The following is a 21,626-nucleotide window of genomic DNA, read 5'->3' on the forward strand; positions in this document are numbered from 1 at the left end:
AACCAGGCACTGACTACTAACCCTACCCACTGCCTCCTTCTCCATGGAAACACACTCAGCACCCTGGGGATAACAGCCTGGTCACACTGAAGAAAGAGACAGCAAATATCCAAACTCCCATGGCAAAAATTAATGGTAACCCCCCACAAAATACAAAGGGGTGCTCTTGCGTAGAAGTAGCCCTCTAAGACTACAGTTTGGCTTCCATAAACTCACAGAAAATTAAAAACATAAGAAAAATGAAGAAGCTCAGGAACCATTCCAAGTTAAAAGAACTGGAGAACTCACCTGAACCAGCAATGAAACAGACATGTGCAGTCTGATAGACACTAACTTAAAAAGGGAGGTAGTGAAAATACTGAAGGAAATAAGGCTGAGTATCAAGGATTTAAGAGCAGATATGAACAGTAATACAGATTACTTTAGAAAGGAACTAGAAAATATAAGGAAGAACATAGAAAAATTAGAAAATTCATTTGCAGAGATGCAAGCTGAGCTAAAGGCACTAAAGAGCAGAATGAATAATGCAGAGGACTTGGAAGACAGAATAATGGAAATCACCAAATCAGCACAGAGACAGAAAACCACATGAAAAAACATGAAAGCAATATAAGAGACCTATGGGATAATATAAAGCAGGCCAATCTATGCATAATGGGAATTCCAGAAGGAGAAGAAAAAGACAAGGGGACTGAAAATATATTTGAAGAAATCATGTCTGAAAACTTTCCAAATCTAAAGGAAACAGATATCAAGATACAGGAAGCACAGAGGGCCCCAAACAAGTTGAACCCAAACAGGCCCACAAAAGACATATTATAATAAAAATGGCAAAAGTTAAAGGTAAGGAGAGGATTCAGAGAAACACAAAGTGTTAATTATAAGGGAACCCCCATAAGGCTATCAGATGATTTCTCTACATAAACACTACAGGCCAGAAGAGAGTGGCAAGATATATTCAAAGTTATAAAAGGGAAAAATCTGCAACCTAGAATACTCTACCCAGCAAGAATATAATTTAAAATAGAAGGGGAAATTAAAACTTTCTCCAACAAACAAAAGCTAAAAGAGTACAGCAATACTAAACCCATTCTAAAAGAAATACTGAAAGTGTTTCTCTAAATAAAAAAAGAAGTAAGAAGAAATAGGATGGGGGAGATCACAACTGGAAAGCAAAAACTTAAATAATACAGAACTAAAAGGTGGGAAAAACCTATTGTAAAAGAGACAATAAATACAAGGAACAGCAAAAGGACAAGCATGAAGATGGTAAAAAAGGAATTCAAAATAATAGAATGTGGAGAAGGAAAGTAAGAAAATCTTGACTCTATTTTTTAAATAATGTGTTTGAGCCTATATGACTGTCAGGCTAAAGGAAGCAGATATAAGAAGGGGTTAACATACTTAGGAAACACGGCAACCACAAATCAAAAGCAAACATTATATTCACAAAAAAAAAAAGAAGAGGATATAAGCACAAAATAAAAGGAAATCATCCAACGCCCCCCCCAAAAAAAGGAAAGAAACAAAGGAGATATAGAGAATCAACTGGAAAACAAGGTTTAAAATGGCAATAAATACATATTTATCAATAATTACCTTAAATGTCAAATATCAATGGACTGAATGCTCTAATCAAAAGTCACAGAGTGGCAAGTTGGATAAAAAAGCAAAAATTTTGAATCTCCTGTCTATAAGAGACTCACCTTAGGGCAAAGGATACATATAGATTGAGAGTGAGAGGATGGGAAAAGATATTTCATGCCAATGGACAAGAGAGGAAAGCAGGAGCTGCAATACTCATATCAGACAAAATAGACTTTAAAATGAAGGCCATAAGGAAAGACAAAGAAGAACACTATTTAATGATAAAAGGATCCATTCAAGAAGAGGATATTATAATCGTCAATATACATGCCCCTGATAGGAGCACCCAGATACATACAGCAAATACTAACAGACATAAAAGGAGAAATTGATGAGAATACAATAATAGTAGGAGACATCAATGGACAGATCCTCTAGACAGAAAATCAATAAGGCAACAGAGATCCTAAAGGACACAATAGAAAAGTTAGACTGAATTGACATTTTCAGGACATTACATCCAAAACAACTGGAATATACATTCTTCTCAAGTGCACATGGAACATTCTCAAGGATTGACTACATACTGGGGCACAAAACTAACCTCAACAAATGTAAGAGTATAGAAGTGATTTCAAGTATCTTCTCTGACCACAATGGCATGAAACTAGAAATCAACCACAGGAAAAGAAATGAGAAAAAACTAACTACATGGAGACTAAACAACATGCTACTAAAAAAAACCAATGGGTGAATGAGGAAATCAAGAAGAGAAATGAAAAATACCTCAAGACAAATGATAATGAAGACACAACCATTCAAAATTTATGGGATACCACAAAAGCAGTGCTTAGAGGGAAGTTCACGGTGATACAGACCTTCCTAAAAAAAAAAAAGAAAAATCTCAAATTGATGACTTAACCCACCACCTAAATGAATTAGAAAAAGAAGAATAAGCAAAATCTAAAGTAAGCATAAGGAAGGAAATCATAAAGATCAGAGAGGAAATCAATAAAATAGAGATTCAAAAAACAATAGAAAAAAATCAATAAAATCAAGAGCTGGTTCTATGAAAGGGTAAATAAAATTGACAAACCTCTGGGCAGACTCACCAAGAAGAGGAGAGAAAAAACCCAAATAAAATAAGAAATGAAAAAGGAGAAATCACAGCAGATACTTACTGCAGAAATAAAAAAAAAAAAAAAGATGGAGTTCCCATCATGGCTTAGTGTTTAATAAATCCTGCTAGGAACCATGAGGTTGCGTGCTGGAGGCCAGCTCCAACAACCAGGTCCGGCAGCCAGGGTGTATACATCCCAATTGGAGATGGACAGCGTTGGCGAAAGAAACGGAGACAGCCTCTTTGTCCCTTCTTTCAGGGCACTGGACTGCTCAAACTTTATTGGCATAAATGGTTGATTATACAGACAGTTTTTCACTACAGATTACATCACAGTGTTAAAAGTACACTGGTTAACTATTAGACTTTGTTTTTTGATCACATGGTACAGTAGCAATATGTCATGTTTTAAAATCTTCAACTTAAGTAAATTTAGTGAGTACAATTCAAGGACAAACAGGCACAGCATATCATGTGGGAAAGAGGAGACCCAGCACAAACCATCTCATGGCCAGCCAGTTCCCACAAGCTGAAGAAGTTACAAACACAAAAAATCTCATCTTCAGACTAGTGTCTATCTTCAAAGTGTCCTTGGCAGAGAGACAGTGTGAGAAAATACAAATAAACTTAGCTGGCTACCACAAAAAGTTTCTAAAATCAAGGACAAAACTCACAGCTGGGTTTCTTTTGATCAAGAATAATATATGTCTAACTTTTAAGAACATCATTAAAATCCTAACTCTAAAGTTTACTGTATAACTAGTTAGTAGATAAACACTATGTTTTAATTACATTGGATATGAATTGGGAAAAGTCCTTCAGGATGAAATTCTTATTATATTACTGTTGTAATTTTGTTAAATTACAAATCACCACAGGAAAATAAGAATGGGAAATAAGAATAATAAGCAAATAATCAGGAAAGACTGAGGAAAACTGAATAACAAAAAAAAAAAAACAACAGGAAAGACTAGATCACCTGAGAAACAATCCATGATCTCTGGTGCAAACATGGAAATTGTTTTCCCAGGAAAGCCCCAATTCTTCCCCATCAACATCAACATGAGAGCCATGTAACCTGAGGCCTGCCCTCAGATTGCACTGTACAGGCAGGCATCAGCCTGTCCTCGGTTTTTCACCACACAGGCAGGCCTCAGCCTGTCCTCGGTTTTTCACTGTATGGGGAGGCTTCTATCCTGACCAGAAGCCCACCCTCAGCTTGCACAGTTAAGGCAGGTCCCTTTTTCTGATGAGGAGCCTGCCCTCAGTTTTGTACCTTTCAGGCAAGCTCCCTTCCTTGGCTCCTTGTATCTTCTTGGCTCCCCGCAGTTGCAGGTTTGATTCCTGGCCTTGCTCAGTGGGTTAAGGATCCAGCATTAAAGTGAGCTGTGGTGTAGGCTGCAGACACAGCTTGGATCCTGCTTTGCTGTGACTCTAGTGTAGGCTGGTGGCTACAGCTCCGATTAGAACCCTAGCCTGGGAACTTCCATATGCTGTAGGTGCGGCCCTAAAAAGACAAAAGACAAAAAAAAAAAAAAAGAGAGAGAGAATACTATAAACAATTATATGCCAACAAATTTGACACATAGAGGAAAGGGACAAATTTCTAGAGACTTACAGCCCACCAAAACTGAACCAAGAAGAATTAGATCAACTTAACAGACCAGTCACTAGAAATGAAATTGAATATATAATGAAAACAATCCCTACAATCAAAAGTCCAGGACCAGATGGCTTTACCAGTGAATTCTACCAAACATACAAAGAGGAAATTATACCCATCCTCCTTAAACTTCTCCAAAAGGTTGAAGAAGAAGGAACATTCCCAATGACATTCTATGATGCCACCATCACCCTAATAACAAAACCAGACAAAGACACTACAAAAAAAGAAAATTATAGGCCAACATCTTTGATGAAAACAGACACAAAAATTCATAGCAAAATTTTAGCCAATGGAATCCAACAACATATAAAAAAGATAATGCACAACCAACTGGGATTCATCCCAGGTTCACGACCAAGTGGGATTCATCTCAGGTTCACAAAGATGGTTCAACATAAGCAAATCAATCAACGTCATACACCACATTAACAAAAGAAAAGTCAAAAACCACATGATCATCTCAATAGATACAGAAATAGCATTTGACAAAGTCCAATATCCATTCATGATAAAAACTCTTACCAATGTCGCTATTTTTAACATAATAAAAGCCACTTATGACGAACCCACAGCAAATATAATACTCAATGGAGAAAAGCTGAAAGCCTTCCCTCTAAAATCTGGAATAAAACAAGGGTGCCCACTCTCACCACTGTTATTCAACAGAGTAGTGGAAGTCCTCGCCACAGCAATCAAATAAACAAAAGAAATAAAATTTATCCAAATTGGAAGAGAAGAGGTAAAACTGTCACTGTATGCTGATGACATGATACTATATATAGAAAACCCTAAGGACTCAACCCAAAAACTACTCAGACTGATCAATAAAGTCAGCAAAGTAGCAGGATACAAGATTAACATTCAGAAATCAGTTGTATTTCTGTATACTAACAATGAAATGTTAGAAAAGGAATACAAAAATACCTTTTAAAATAATACCCCCAAAAATTAAATACCTGGAAATAAACCTGACCAAGGAGGTGAAAAACTTATACAGAGAGATCTATAAAATGTTAATCAAAGAAATTAAAGAGTATTCAAAGAACTGGAAATATATTCCATGCTCCTGGGTTGGAAAAATTAATATTTTAAAAATGGCCATACTACCCAAAGCAATCTACAGATTCAATGCAATCCCCATCAAATGACCCATGACATTTTTCACAGAACTAGAACAAACAATCCAAAAATTCATATGGAACCATGAAAGACCCAAAATTGCCAAAGCAATCCTGAGGAACAAAAACCAAGCAGGAGGCATAATTCTCCCAGACTTCAGGCAATATTACAAAGACGCAATAATCAAAACAGTGTGGTACTGGCACCAAAACAGACATACAGATCAATGGAAGAGAAGAGAGAACCCAGAAATAAGCCCAGACACCTATGGCCAATTCATCTTCGACAAAGGAGGCAAGAATATAAAATGGGAAAAAGACAGTCTTTTCAGCAAATGGTGCTGGGAAAACTAGACAGCTGCATGTAAATGAAACTGGAACATACCCTCACCATGCACGAAAATAAACTCAAAATGGCTTAAAGACTTAAACATAAGACAAGACACCATCAAACTCCTAGAAGAGAACATAGGCAAAACATTCGCTGACATCAACCTTACGAATGTTTTCTCAGGTCAGTGTGCCAAGGCAGCAGAAATAAAAGCAAAAATAAACCAGTGGGACCTAATCAAACTTAAAAGCTTCTCCACAGCAAATAAAACCATAAAAAACACAAAAACACAACTTACAGGATGGGAGAAAATAAATTCAAATGATACAATGGACAAGGGCTTAATCTCTAAAATATACAAACAACTTATACAACTCAACAGCAAAAAAGCCAACAACCTGATGGAAAAATGGGCAAAACACCTGAATAGTCATTTCTCCCCCAAAAGATACACAGATGACCAACAAGCACATGAAAAAATGCTCAACATCACTGATTACTAGAGAAATGCAAATAAAAACTACAATGAAGTACCACCTCACACCAGCCAGAATGGCCATCATTAATAAGTCCACAACAGAGACAGGATTAAGATGGTGGAATAGAAGAACTTGAATCAACTTCTCCCATAAAACAACAAAATTACAACCAAATGCTGAGCAACCTTCAACCAAATGGACTGTAAACTTTCAAAAAGATATCTTACTCCAGAAAACAAAGAGAAGGCCAAATCAAGAGGTAGGAGGGGCAACTACACGATAAAAGCAACCCCATACCTGCTGGGTGGGAGGCCCCACAGATTGGAAAGTAACTGTATCACAGAGACTCACCTACAGGAGTGAGATTTCTGAGCCCCACATCAGTCCCCACACCTGGGGATCTGGCATTTGGAGTAAGAGCCCCTGGAGCATCTGGCATTGAAGGCCAGTGGGGCTTGTGTGCAGGAGCTCTACGGGACTGGGGGAAATGGAGACCCCATTCTTAAAAGGCGCACACAGACTTTCACGTGCCCTAGATCCCAGGGCAAAGCAAAGTCTCCAAGGGAATCTGGGTCAGACCTGACCACAGTTCTTGGAGGACTTCCTGAGACAATAGGAGGTGAGTGTAGCTTGTTGTGGGGGAAGGACATTGGAAGTAAAGCTGTTGGGAATATTCAGCAGCATGCCTTTCTCTGGAGGTGACCATTTTGGGAAAATCTGGCCGCACCCATCAGTGCTGAGAAGCCCTAGGCTAAACAACAATTCAGGTGGGATCATATCCCCACCCATCAGTAAACAAGCAGTCTACAGGCACAGAGCCACCTCCTTCTCACCTAGAGACAAAGCCCCACCCACCAGAGGGATAGGAATCAGCTCCACCTACCAGTGGGCAGGCAGCAGTCCCTCCCATCAGGAAGCCTACAAAAAGCCCCTGTACCAACTTCAGCCACAAGAAGGGGTAGACACCAGAAGTAAGAGAGGCTACAACTCTATTATTTGTAAAAAGGTCACCACACCAATAACCTATAAAAATGAAAAGATAGAGAACTATAACTTTTGGAGATTTTCAGCCTCCAGGAAAAAGACTTTAGACTGTTGATGCTGAAGATGATGCAAGACATTGGAAATAAACGGGAGGCAAAGATGGATAACTTACAGGAAACACTGAGCAAAGAGATACAAGATATAAAACTTAAACAAGAAGAGATGCAAAATACAATAACTGAAATTAAACAATTCATTAGAAGCAGCCAAAGCAGAATACAGGAAGCAGAAGAACGAATGAATAAGTGAGGTGGAGGACAGATTAGTGGAAATCATGGATTCGGAATAGAAAAGAGAAAAAAGATTGAAAAGAAATGAAGAGAGTCTCAGAGAACTCTGGGACAATGTTAAATGCACCAACCTCCATGTTATAGGGATTCCAGAAGGAGAAGAGAGAGAAAAAGGGACAGAAAAAATATTCCAAGAGAAAATAGCCAAAGAATTCCCACATGGGAAAGGAACCACTCACTCAAATCCAGGAAGCACAATGAGTCCATATAAAATAAACCCAAGGAGGAACACCCCAAGACACATACTAATCAAACTGACCAAAATTAAAGACAAAGAGAAAATCTTGAAAGCAGCTAGGAAAAAGAAACAAATAACATACAAGGGAACCCCAATAAGGTTGTTGGCAGATTTCTCAACAGAAACTCTGCAGGCCAGAAGGGAGTGGCATGATATACTTAAAGTTATGAAAGGAAAAAACCTCCAACCAAGATTACTTTACCCAGCAAGGCTCTCATTCAGATTTGAAGTAAAATCAAAACCTTCACTGATAAGCAAAAGCTGAGAGAATTCAGCAACACTAAACCAGCTTTACAAGAAATACTAAAGGAACTTCTCTAGGCAGAAAATAAAAGGCTGCACCCAGAAACAAAAATTCCACAAATGGCAAGGCTCACCAGTAAAGGTATATATACAGTAAAGAGACAAAATAATCCATGCACAATTATGCCACCAAAATCAGAAATCGTGAGAAGAGGAGGGTACAAATGCAGGACACCCAAGATGCACTTGCAATTAAGAGACCGACAACTTTAGGAGTTCCCGTCGTGGCGCAGTGGTTAACGAATCCGACTAGGAACCATGAGGTTGCGGGTTCGGTCCCTGCCCTTGCTCAGTGGGTTAACGATCCGGCGTTGCCGTGAGCTGTGGTGTAGGTTGCAGACACGGCTCGGATCCTGTGTTGCTGTGGCTCTGGTGTAGGCCGGTGGCTACAGCTCCGATTAGACCCCTAGCCTGGGAATCTCCATATGCCGTGGGAGCGGCCCAAGAAATAGCAAAAAAAAAAAGAGACTGACAACTTTAAAAAGTCTCATATATAGAGAGAGAGACTCTTATACCAAAACTTCAGAGTAACTGCAAACCAAAAATCTACAATTGATACACAAACAAATAAGAAAAATCAACTCAGGAGAGAGGTGAGATGGCAGAAGAGTAAGAGGACATGCTCACCCTCTCCCACAAACACATCAAAAAAACCACATCTACATGTAAAACAAGCACAGGACATCAACTGAATGCTGGCAGAGGAACTTCAACCTCCTAAAAGGGCAAGAAACTCTTGACATCACTGGGTAGAACCAAAAGAAAAAAAAGAAGAGAGAGAGAGAAAAGGAATCAGGAAGGGACAAGCATTCCAGAGAGGGAGCTGTGAAGGAGAAAGGCAACCCACACCCTCGGAAGCCACCTAACCTATGGAAAGATCAGCGGAGTAGTAGGGATCTCCAAGACACCTAGGAAAGCACAGCAGCAGGTCTGAGAACCAAAAAACAGAGTGAGAGAAGCACAGATCATCTGAACCACTAGCGCAGACACCACAGCCTGATAAGCTCAGGTGGGGCTGGGCCCTGAGACCTAGACTCCAGAGGTCAGTTCCTGGGAGATGGCTGGGGTTGGTGGTGTGGAGACAGCCTAGGAGTCTAGGGAGCCATGCACTCCCTAGACTCCTAGGCTGAGTGGAAAGCCACAGCAGAGGAACCGGGAGAAGGTCCCGACCCACAGCAGAGATAAGGCGCCACTGTTGGGGAGGGGAGTGGAAAAGGGGCAGGCTGTCTTTTCATAGCAGAGGGCGGAGCTTCCGGGGCAGCCCCTCGCCCAGTGGGAAGCTGAGAAGCTGAGCTCCACACCTGCAAGAAGCTGGCCGTTTTACAGGGCTCTGGCCTTGACCTGACCCAGGAGAAGCCGTGTGACTTAGCAGTGCTCCAGGCCCTGCCCCAACCCGGGGGAAATCACTGTGCCTCACCGCATAGCTCCGGGCTGCCTCCCCACGCCGCTCAAGAAGCCCTGCGCCTGTTGTAGGGATCCAGTCCCGTCCAGACCCAGGGAAAGCCCTGTGCCAATCCGCAGAGTTCCAGGTCACCCAGCCCACCCTGCAGAAAGGCGTGTGCCACTTTGCTAGGTGCTCGGGGCCCTGTCTCCAACCACAAGAAGCCACCCACCACCTTGTAGCGCTCCAGGCGGGGGGAGAGGAGCCGAGCACCCATCCTGCATAGCTCCTGGCCACCTGGACCCACCCAGCCAGATGCTGCCAGTTGCTTTGCATCGCTCCAAGCCACCTCGCCCCCCAGGAAGCCGCACTACCCACCCTAGATTGTGCCTCTTATCTGATACCCCTCAGGACCAGAAGTCATTTGCTAGCCCAGCATAGACCTGGTGTCTCCAGCAATGGGAAGCCCCTTGCTAGTCCATGGTGGACCAGACCTGTAGGTGGTGGGAGCAAACCACCGCAATTATCCCTGACTCCAGAAGTGGGCGTGGCCTACCACAGCTAGGGATAGCTGAGCAAAAATCACTTGCAGCCCCAACCACTTCAGAAGGCATCACAGGGAAGGACACTACAGTGGAACACCACCTCTGATATTGCTCTCACTCCCCTGGGAGCACACACACACACTGCAGCTGCCACTGCCAAATGTTCTGGGAGGGGCCAGACACTTGATCACTGTCCCTTCCTAGAAACCTGCAACTAAGAGCGCCTTGTTCAGCACATCCTGTGGGGGCTAAGCAGGACCAGGTGCTTCTTGAATGATTTACAGGTGGTGGGGGCAAACTGCCACAGTTGTCTCTGGCTCCAGAGGGGGCAGTCCCTGGACACCACTAAGGATTGGTGACCAGGCACCACTTGCAGCTCCATTCACCTCAAGGGCATCACAGAGGAAGGCATTGTGTCTGAATCAACTACTGGTGCTCATGCACCCTTGTGAACACACTGGCCCTGCTGCTGTCACTGCTGAATGTTCAGGGCAGTACCCATATGTCAGATCTCTGTCACTTCCCAGGATCCTACAACTAGGAACAGCCTGTGCAGCACCTCCCATGTAGACTAAGATGGATCACCTCATACATGGTCTACAGGTGGCAGAGGCAAACCACTGCAGTTATCACAGAAGCTAGAGATGATCATGGACCACTCCCACTAGGGGTCCCTGAACAGACACCACTTGTGGTTCCAGTCACCTCAAAGGAGGGTATTGCAATTAAACACAAGCCTTTATTGCTCTCACTCCCCTGGGAACTCACGAACACTGCTGTAACTACAGCCAAATCCTCTGGTCACCTTGCAGATCCTTCTAGAGCTCATTACCATTGCCCAGGGCCCTGCAAATAGGAGTAACCTGTGCCACCTTCATGCAGGTCCCTGCTTCTGTTGAGAGCCCAATGAACAGGCACTGAATGCTGGCCCTACCCATTGTCCCCTTCTCTCTGAAAACACACTGGGCATCCTGGGGATAACAGACTGCTCACACCAAAGAAAGAGACAGCAAAGATTCAAACTCCTACACCAAAAAAAAAAAAAAAAAAGTAACACCCCCCAAAAATACAAAGGGGTGCTCTTGCATAGAAATAGACTTATAAGACTACAGTTTGGCTACCCCAAATTCAAACACACACACACACAAACAAGCAAGATGAAGAAGCTCAGAAACCATTCCCAGTTAAAACAACAGGAGAACTCACCTAAAGCAGTCAACAATGAAACAGACCTCTGCAGTCTGACGGACTTTGAGTTCAAAAGGGAAATAGTGAAAATACAGAAGGAATTAAGAGAGGATATGAACAGTAATGCAGATTCCCTCAGAAAGGAACTAGAAAATATAAGGAGGAGCCAAGAAAAACTAGAAAATTCATTTGCAGAGGTACAAACTGAACTAAAGGCAGTAAAGACAAGAATGAATAATGCAGAGGAACGAATTAGTGATGTAGAAGATAGAATAATGGAAATCACCCAAACAGGAAAGCAGACAGAAAACCAAATGAGAAACATGAAAGCAATATAAGAGACCTATGGGATAATATAAAGCAGGCCAATCTACACATAATAGGAATTCCAGAAGGAAAAGGGAAAGAAAAGGGGATTGAAAAAGTATTTGAAGAAATTATGTCTGAAAACTTTCCAAATCCAAAGGATACTGATATCAATATACAGGAAGGACAGAGGGCCCCAAACAAGTTGAACCCAAACAGGCCCACACAAGACATATTATAATAAAAATGGCAAAAGTTAAAGATAAAGAGAGAATTCTAAAGGCAGCAAGAGAAAAGCAAAGCGTTAATTATAAGGGAACCCCAATAAGGCTATCAGCTGATTTCTCCACAGAAACACTACAGGCCAGAAGAGAGTGGCAAGATATATTTAAAGCACTGAAAGGAAAAAATTTGCTACCTAGAATACTCTATCCAGCAAGAATATCATTTAAATATGAAGGGGAAATAAAAAATTTCTCCAACAAACAAAAGATAAAAGAGTACAGCAACACTAAACCTATTCTAAAAGAAGTACTGAAAGGGCTTCTCTAAGTTAAAAAAAAAAAAAAAAAGGGGAAAATCTAGGATGGAGGAAACCACAATTGGAAAGCAGTCACTTAAATAAGCCAGCGTACTGATCTAAATGTGAAGATGTTAAAAGAAAAAGGAAAAAAAGGCATCAAATTCATACAATGTGGGCAAGGGAGGTAAGAAAAATTAGAAAAATCAGCTCAAATACTGCCAGAGTCCAGCTCCAGGAGCCAGGGTGTTCCTGCGGGGATGGATGGTGTTGACGAATGCACATGGAGACAGCCTCTTTGTCCCTTCTTTCAGGGAGCTGGACTGCTCGAATTTTATTAGCATAGGTAAGAATTTATATAGACAGCTTAATTGTAACTTACATCACGGTGTTTAGATCATATTTTTAAAGGTTAAACTTTTAGATTACATGGTACAGTAGATATACATTGTGTTCTAAGGATTTCAATTAAAACCAACAGATACAATACATCATGTAAAACTATAATGGGTACAAAACATCATGTGGAAAAAACATTATATAAAAATAAGGAGTTTTGATACAAAGCATCTTGTGGTTACTACCTATTATTATGTTAAGTTAATCATTAACAGTCAGAAAGGTCACAGGCATAAGAATTGACACTAACAAAGTTCATTTTTAGATTAAAACCTAGGGAAAAAACTTCAAAGTATTATGGCAAGGGGACAGAATAAGAAATTATTTTTATTTCTAAATTAACCAATTTATTAAAACTTAAAAGCTTCCCAGGAAATTAAAAACAAGATTTATAATTATTATATTTTTAACATGAATAATGCATACCTATTTTCAACCTATTGTGTACTCCAAATACCTAACTCTAAGACCTATTGTTACTTATAACAAACTAATGAATATAATTTCTTACTTTAACTAAATTAGATTTGAATGGGGGGGAATTCTACCAGGGTGAAACTCTTATTGTTCCATTGTTATTTCAGTTTACTAAGTCACAAATCAATACAGGAAAGTAAAATAAAAACAAATAACATAAGAGACTGAATTATCCAAGAAATAGTTTCATTTCTTGCGCTGCTAAGCAGCCCCTTCATTTTTTTGTTGTTAGGTCAGCAGGTGAGCCTTATTGTCTTCTAGGGCCTGTCATAGGAATAGTGCCATATAGGCAGGCATTTCCTTGTTCAGGAACCTGCCCTTGGATTTGCACTGTTCAGACGGGCCTTGATCAGGAGCTAGCCCTTGGAATTGTACCATTCAGGCAAGCTCCCTTCCTCGGCTCCTTGTATCTTCTTGGCTTCCTGCAAAATACAAAATTAAAAATAGTCATCAAACCACAAGAGGAGAGAAAAAGAGAAGAAGGAAAGAAAAAAGAGCAACAAAAACAAATCCAAAGCAATTAATAAAATGGCAATAAGAACATACATATCAATAACGACCTTAAATGTTAATGGACTAAAGGCCCCAACCAAAAGACACAGACTGGCTGAATGCATACAAAAACAAGACCCATATATATGCTGTCTTCAAGAGACCCACTTCACTTCTAGGGACACATACCAATGGAAACTGAGAGGATGGAAGAAAATATCCCATGCAAACGGGAATCAAAAGAAAGCTGGAGTAGCAATACACATTATCAGACAAAATAGATTTTAAAATGAAGACTATTTTTAGGGACAAAGAAGGTCACTACATAATGATCAAAGATCCATCCAAGAAGAAGACATAACAATTTTAAATGTCTACGCACCCAACATAGGATCACCATAATATATAAAGCAACTGCTAACAACCTTAAAAGGAGAAATCAACAATAATACAATCATAGTGGGGGACTTTAACACCCCACTTACAGCAATGGACAGATCAACCAGACAGAAAGTCAATAAGGAAACACAGGCCCTGAATGATGCATTAAACCAGATGGACCTAATAGATATTTATAGGACATTCCATCCCAAAGCAACAGAATACACATTCTTCTCAAGTGCACATGGAACATTCTCTAAGACGGATCACATGCTGGGCTACAAATCCAACCTCAGTAACTTTAAGAAATTGAAATCATACCAAGCATCTTTTCCGACCACAATGCTATACAACTGGAAATCAACAACAAGAAAAAATCTGCAAAAAACACAAACATGTGGAGACTCAACAACATGCTACTAAACAACCAATGGATCACTGAAGAAATCAAAGAGGAAACTAAAAAATACCTAGAAGCAAATGACAACAAAGATAAAACACTCCAAAACCTATGGGATGCAGCAAAAGCCAATCTAAGAGGTAAGTTTATAGCAATACAAGCCCACCTCAGGAAACAAGAAAAAGCTCAAATAAACAACCTAACTGTACAGCTCAAGCAGCTCGAGACAGAAGAACAGACAAGACCTAAAGTTAGTAGAAGGAAAGAAATCATAAAGATCAGAGCAGAAATCAATGAAATAGAAACAAAGAAAACCATAGAAAAGATCAATGAAACAAAAAGCTGGTTCTTTGAAAAGATCAACAAAATTGATAAACCCTTAGCCAGACTTATCAAGAAAAAAAGAGAGAGGACTCAAATCAATAAAATTAGAAATGAAAAAGGAGAAGTAACAACGGACATCACAGAACTACAAAGGATCATAAGAGACTACTACATGCAACTATATGCCAATAAAATGGAAAACCTAGAAGAAATGGACAAACTCTTAGAAAAGTACAATCTTCCAAGACTAAACCAGGATGAAAGAGAAAAGATGAGCAGACCCATCACAAGAACTGAAATTGAAACTGTGATTAAAAAACTTCCAACAAAAAAAAGTCCAGGACCAGATGGCTTCACAGGCGAATTCTAGCAAACATTTAGAGAAGAGCTAACACCTATCCTTCTGAAACTATTTCAAAAAATTGCAGAGGAAGAGATACTCCCAAACTCATTCTATGAGGCCACCATCACCCTGATACCAAAACCAGACAAAGATACCACAAAAAAAGAAAACTACAGGCCTATTTCACTGATGAACATTGATGCAAAAATCCTCAACAAAATACTAGCATGCCACATCCAACAATACATTAAAAGGACTGTACATCATGATCAAGTGGGATTTATCCCAGGGATGCAAGGGTTCTTCAATATCCACAAATCCATCAGTGTGATACACCACATTAATAAACTGAAGAATAAAAACCATATGATCCTCTCAATAGACGTGGAAAAAGCCTTTGACAAAATCCAATACCCATTTCTGGTAAAAACCCTTCAGAAAGCAGGTATAGCAGGAGCCTACCTCAACATAAGAAAGGCCATATATGACAAACCCACAGCAAACATCATTCTCAATGGTGAAAAGCTGAAAGAATTCCTGCTGAGATCAGGAACAAGACAAGGATGTCCACTCTCACCACTATTCTTCAACATAATTTTGGAAGTCCTAGCCACGGCAATCGGAGAATTAAAAGAAATAAAAGGAATCCAAATTGGAAAGGAAGGAGTAAAACTATACCTATCTGCAGATGACATGCTACTATACCTAGAGAATCCTAAAGACTCCACCAGAAAACTGTTAGAGCTCATCCATGAATCCGGCAAAGTCGCAGGATACAAAATTAATACACAGAAATCAACCGCATTTCTATATACTAACAATGAAAGATCAGAAAGAGAAATTAAGGAAGCAATCCCGTTTACCATCACATCCGAAAGAGTAAAATACCTAGGAGTAAACCTACCTAAAGAGACAAAAGAGCCATACTCTGAAAACTATAAGCCACTGATGAAAGAAATCAAAGATGACACAAACAGATGGAAAGATATACCATGCTCATGGATTGGAAGAGTCAGTATTTTCAAAACGACTATACTACCCAAGGCAATCTACAGATTCAATGCAATCCCTATTGAATTACCAAGGACAGTTTTCACAGAACTCGAACAAAATATTTTAAAGTTTGTTTGGAAGCACAAAAGACCCAGAATAGCCAAAGACATCCTGAGAAAGAAAAGTGGAGCTGGAGGAATCAGGCTCCTGGACTTCAGACTATACTACAAAGCAACAATCATCAAAACCACATGGTACTGGCACAAAGACAGACATATAGATCAGTGGAACAGGATAGAAAGCCCAGAATTCAACCCATGCACCTACAGTTAACTAATCTATGACAAAGGAGGCAAGGATATTCAATGGAGAAAAGACAGCTTGTTCAATAAGTGGTGCTGGGAGAACTGGACAGCCACATGGAAAAGAATGAAATTAGAACACTCCCTAACACCATACACAAAAAGAAATTCCAAATGGATTAAAGACCTAGATATAAGCCAGATACTATAAAACTCTTAGAGGAAAACATAGAGCAAACACTCACCGACATAAAGAACAGCAACATCTCCTCAGATCCACCTCTTAGAGTAATGACAGTAAAAACAAAAATAAACAAATGGAGCTTAATTAAAAGTTTCTGTACAGCAAAGGAAACTCTAAACAAAACAAAAAGACAAACCACAGAATGGGAGATAATCTTTGCAAATGAATCGACCAAAAAGGTACTAATCTCCAAAATTGATAAACACCCTCTGCAGCTCAATACCAAAAAAACCCAAACAACCCCATCACAAAATGGGCAGAAGATCTAAACACACAATTCTCCAAAGAAGACATACAGGTGGCCAAAAAATACATGAAAAGATGTTCAACATCACTCATCATTAGAGAAATGCAAATCAAAACTACGATGAGGTACCACCTCACGCCAGCCAGAATGGCCATCATCAATAAGTCTACAAACAGTAAGTACTGCAGAAGGTGTGGAGAACAAGGAACCCTATTACACTGCTGGTGGGATTGTCAGCTGGTGCAACCACTCTGGAAAATTGCATGGAGATGCCTCAGAAAACTAAAAATAGAACTACTATATGATCCAGCAATCCCACTCCTGGGCATCTATCCAGAGAAAACCATGACTCACAAAGACACATGTACTCTGATGTTCATTGCAGCACTATTTGCAATAGTCAAGACATGGAAACAACCGAAATGTCCATTGACAGAGGAGTGGATAAATAAGACATGGTATATATACACAACAGAATATTACTCAGCCATTAAAAGAAATGAAATAATGACATTTTTAGCAACATGGATGGCCCTAGAAATTATCATGCTAAGTGAAGTCAGCCATACAACAAGACACCAACATCAAGTGCTATCACTTATATGTGCAATCTGAAAAAGGACACAATGAACTTCTTTGCAGAACAGATACTAACTCACAGACTTTGAAACACTTATGGTTTCCAAAGGAGACAGGTTGGTGTGGGGGATTAGGCTGGAGGTTTGGGATGGAAATGCTACAAAATTGGGTTATGATGATCATTGTACAACTATAAATGTAATAAATCCATTGAACAATAAAAGTAAAAATTAAAAAAATTAAAAAATAAAGAGACTCACATACGAAAAAAAAAATTAGTAAGTCAACAAATAACGAATGCTGGAAAAGGTGTGAAAAAATGGAACCCTCCTGCGCTGTTGGTGGAACTGTAAACTGGTACAACCACTAAGGAGAACAGTATAGAGGTACCTCAGAAAACTAAATATAGAACCACCATATGACCCAGCAATCCCACTCCTTGGCATATATCCAGACAAAACCTTCCCTGAAAAATACATATGCAGTAATATGTTCATTTCAGCACTATTCACAATAGCTGAGGCACAGAAATAACCTAAATGTCCATTGACAGATGAATGGATTAAGAAGATGTGGTATATATACACAATGGAATACTACTCAGCCATAAAAAAGAACAAAATAATGCCATTTGCAGCAACATGGATGGAACTAGAGATTATCATACTAAGTGAAGTCAGTCAGAAAGAGAGAGACAAATACCTTATGATATCACTTTATCTGGAATCTAATATACAGCACAAATGAACCTTTCCACAGAAAAGAAAATCATGGATTTGGAGAACAGACTTGTGGTTGCCAAGGGGGAGGGGATAGAGCAGGATGGACTGGGAATTTGGGGTTAATAGATGCAATCTATTGCCTTTGGAATGGATAAGCAATGACATCCTGCTGTATAGCACTGGGAACTATATTTATCACTTATGATGGAGCAAGATAATGTAAGAAAAAGAATGTGTACATGTATGCGTGACAAGATCACCTTGGTATAAAGTAGAAAACTGACAGAACATTGTAAACTAGCTATGATAGAAAAAAATAACCTTTTTTTTTTTTTTTTTTTTAAAGAAAGTATTGGAGTTCCCGTTGTGGCTCAGTGGGTAACAAATCTGACTAGGAACCATAAGGTTGCAGGTTTGATCCCTGGCCTTGGTCAGTGGGTTAAGGATCTAGCACTGCCGTGAGCTGTGGTGTAGGTTGCAGACGCAGCTCAGATCCTGCGTTGCTGTGGCTCTGGCGTAGGCCGGTGGCTACAGCTCCAATTCAGCCCCTAGCCTGGGAACTTCCATATGGCTCAGGAGTGGCCCTAGAAAACACAAAAAGACAAAAAAGAAAAAAAAAGGGAAAAAAAGGAAAATATTTTAGCCACATATTAAGAAATATGTGGAGACTTTTACAAATAGATCACTAAAATGCAGTAGAGAAGCCATATAACCTGCATAATGTGATTTCCAAATAGCAGTAAGTAAAAGTTCCAAAATTCAGTTAGCTTTCGTTTTTCAGCCACCCTAGCAAACAGAGGGGCAGAGAGGTGGCATTCAAATTTCCAGCTACAGTTCAAGGGGTATTTTCTCAAACCCAGATGCAGTTTTGCTGCAATTCTGGTTCAACAAGCCCCATTGGGTGTGGTTTGGTAAGAACCTGTCTGTTAGTGGCCTCTCCCTGGGACTCCTCACTTGTCATCTTAAGGTTACAAAATGGACTTGGGAGAGGGGACCTCCTGGGCGTACAGGAGCCACTTTGCCAGAGCACGAAGGGCTGGCCCACACCAGCCTCTTAGGGCCACATAGGTAGGCTCATGGAGTCCACGCCATCATGGCTTCTGCTGAACTATGCACATGATTCTTTCTGAATAAATGGTATCATTAAGACTGTGAGGCCAATATAATCCAATAATCCTACTGCCGGGCATATAGCCAGACAAATCTATAATCCAAAAATATGCATATACCCCTATGTTCATAGCACTATTTACAACAGCCAAGACATAGAAACAGCCTAAATGTCCATTGGCAGAGGAATGGATAAAGATATGATACATAATACAATGGAACATCACTCAGCCATAAAAAAGAATGAAATAATGCCATTTGCAGTAACATGAATGGGCCTACAGATTACCACACTAAGTGAAGTAAGTCAGAGAAAGACAAATACCATGATATCACTTATATGTGGAATCCAAAATATGACACAGGGAGTTCCCGTTGTGGCTCAGTGGGTTAAGAACCCAACTAGTATCTATGAGGATGCAGGTTTGATCCCTGGCCTCACTCAGTTGGTTAAGGATCTGGCAGTGTCATGAGCTGTGGTGTAGGTCGCAGGCGCAGCTCTGATTTGGAGTTGCTGTGGCTGTGGCTGTGGCTGTGGCTGTGGTGTAGGCAAGCAGGTGCAGCTCCAATTCAACCCCTAGCCTGGGAACTTCCATATGCTGCAGGTGCAGCTTTAAAAAGAAAAAAAATAAATAAAAATATGACAAAAAAGAAATACCTATAATACAGACTCACACACAGAGAACTGACTTGTGGTTGCTAAGGGGGTGGGGTGTTGAGGAGGGAAAGATGGGGAATTTGGCATTAGCAGATGTAAACTATTATATATGGGATGGATAAACAACATGGTCCTACTGTGTAGCACAGGGAACTATATTCAATATCCTGTGATAAAACTATAATGGAAAAGAATAGGAACAATACATATACACACACATATATAAAGCTGAATCACTGCTGTACAGCAGAAATTAACACAACATGGTAAATCAACTATACTTCAATAAAATAAAATAAAATAAAATAAAATAAAAAGCTGTGAGGACTAAGAGCAAGTCTTTTCTCACAGAAGAGCCCCAAACACTGGTAGCATCCCTTTCAACCCCTTAGGTTCTCTCTGAAGGAGACACCACCTTGCTCTGCCTGAACTATTAAGACCTTGTCTTAACAGCTCAGGGCATCAGGAGACCCGTTCCCACTTCCTGACCTCCACCCCCACCCCAGCCAAGCACCTAGATCTGTCCTCACTGATAATCCTGGTGATGTTGATGTCCATGGCCAGCTGTGTCTGGGACCCAAAGGTACAATCCAGTGCTACCAAGAATGCCTGTTCTTTCCACGAGGACACAAACAGGTGGGAACTTCTGGACAAGCCCCCCTGCGCAGTACCTGCAACTTCTGCAGTGATACCTTCCCACCCACCCCACCACTGCCCAGTGGAAGAGCTCTGAGAGCCTCTAGGAAGGCCTCTGAGGAGGCTTCCCAACAAATGATAGCAAGTTGCTTTGTCCTTTGAGTTGAGATGACTGACTCACTGACGCTGATGACAGGATCAGGTTCATGGTGGTGTTGATGTCTGTCTGCCCTGGGCATGGGCTTCTGCCCCCCCTGCTATAGCCCAGGGCCTAGAGCCTTGCAGCATGTGTAGCTGAAGCCCAGGAGCCCCAACACCTGCCAGAGTTTTCCAACAAAAACATGTTCACCAACCAAAGAAAGAGAGAAAGAGAGGGGAAGGAAGGAAGGGAGGGAAGACAATATAGGAAATCCAAGTTTAGATTTCAGAGGAACAAAAACTACTTTTTAGTATAAGTCTATCCCACGTAGTATTCCCCAGTCTAATCTGGCAACCCTGCTTCTCCATATGCAGAGTTCAGTCCCACAGAATAAGCGCTCTACCTGCAGCCAGCACCAGGGTGGAGGGCTCTGAAGCCCAGAAGATGCAGGATGCCTGACGGGGGCAGTCCTGTAAGCAATAACTAGTGGTATCTTCACAGTTCCCTTTTGAAGAGACTATTTTCAAGTCAATGGGAAGTGCTCAGGTGGAAGATGGGACAGGATGACAAGCAGACCCAAGGTGGACCCACCCTCCCTCCCTTCCCCCTGCCCACCAGCCCTCTCCTCCCTCAGTCTCTGCCCAGCCCCCTTCCTCCTGGCCCAGCCTCAGCATGGACTTTGTGTCTAGAGCCCTCGCTGAGGAGACCAACTCACCCAGCCCTTACTCAATTGATGAAATCCAGCCTTCTTACTGAGATGAAGAAACATAGGAATCCAGGCTGGTGTGGACATGTCCCAGAGCCTGGCTCCAATCTTCACCATCATGGGCCCTTAAGGCAGGTCCCCAGCTGGCACCAGTCTCCATTCCTTCCTCCATCGGCTGCTTCCCTCAGAGGGATTGTATGGGGCCAAAAGTATGTGGTCAACCGTAAAAGATGACACCTGTGTCAGGATGGTTACTGTCCTCTGGGTCCCTAAATCCAAGTCCATGCAGGGGCCACTCACGTGCTCTCCACTCTTTCCCATTTGAAACATAAGGTTCCAGATTAGCTGAGGTAGAAGC

General features: G+C 40.9%; 1 long non-coding RNA gene across 1 annotated transcript in view; it reads right to left on the minus strand.

The window, feature by feature from the left end:
- Positions 1-12,413: 12,413 nt before the first annotated feature.
- The window catches only part of LOC102160777 (uncharacterized), a 106,276-nt gene continuing 97,063 nt past the window's right edge, over positions 12,414-21,626 (minus strand). The window contains exon 3 of the long non-coding RNA XR_001300354.3: positions 12,414-13,414. This is a non-coding gene — a long non-coding RNA (uncharacterized LOC102160777). The remainder of the gene's footprint in view (positions 13,415-21,626) is intronic.

Source organism: Sus scrofa, chromosome 13, assembly GCF_054392235.1.
Source record: "Sus scrofa isolate SSC_HxYL_T2T_F1_AM1 chromosome 13, Sscrofa_HxYL_maternal_Yorkshire_Landrace_v2.0, whole genome shotgun sequence".
In the NCBI taxonomy this organism is placed as follows: domain Eukaryota; kingdom Metazoa; phylum Chordata; class Mammalia; order Artiodactyla; family Suidae; genus Sus; species Sus scrofa.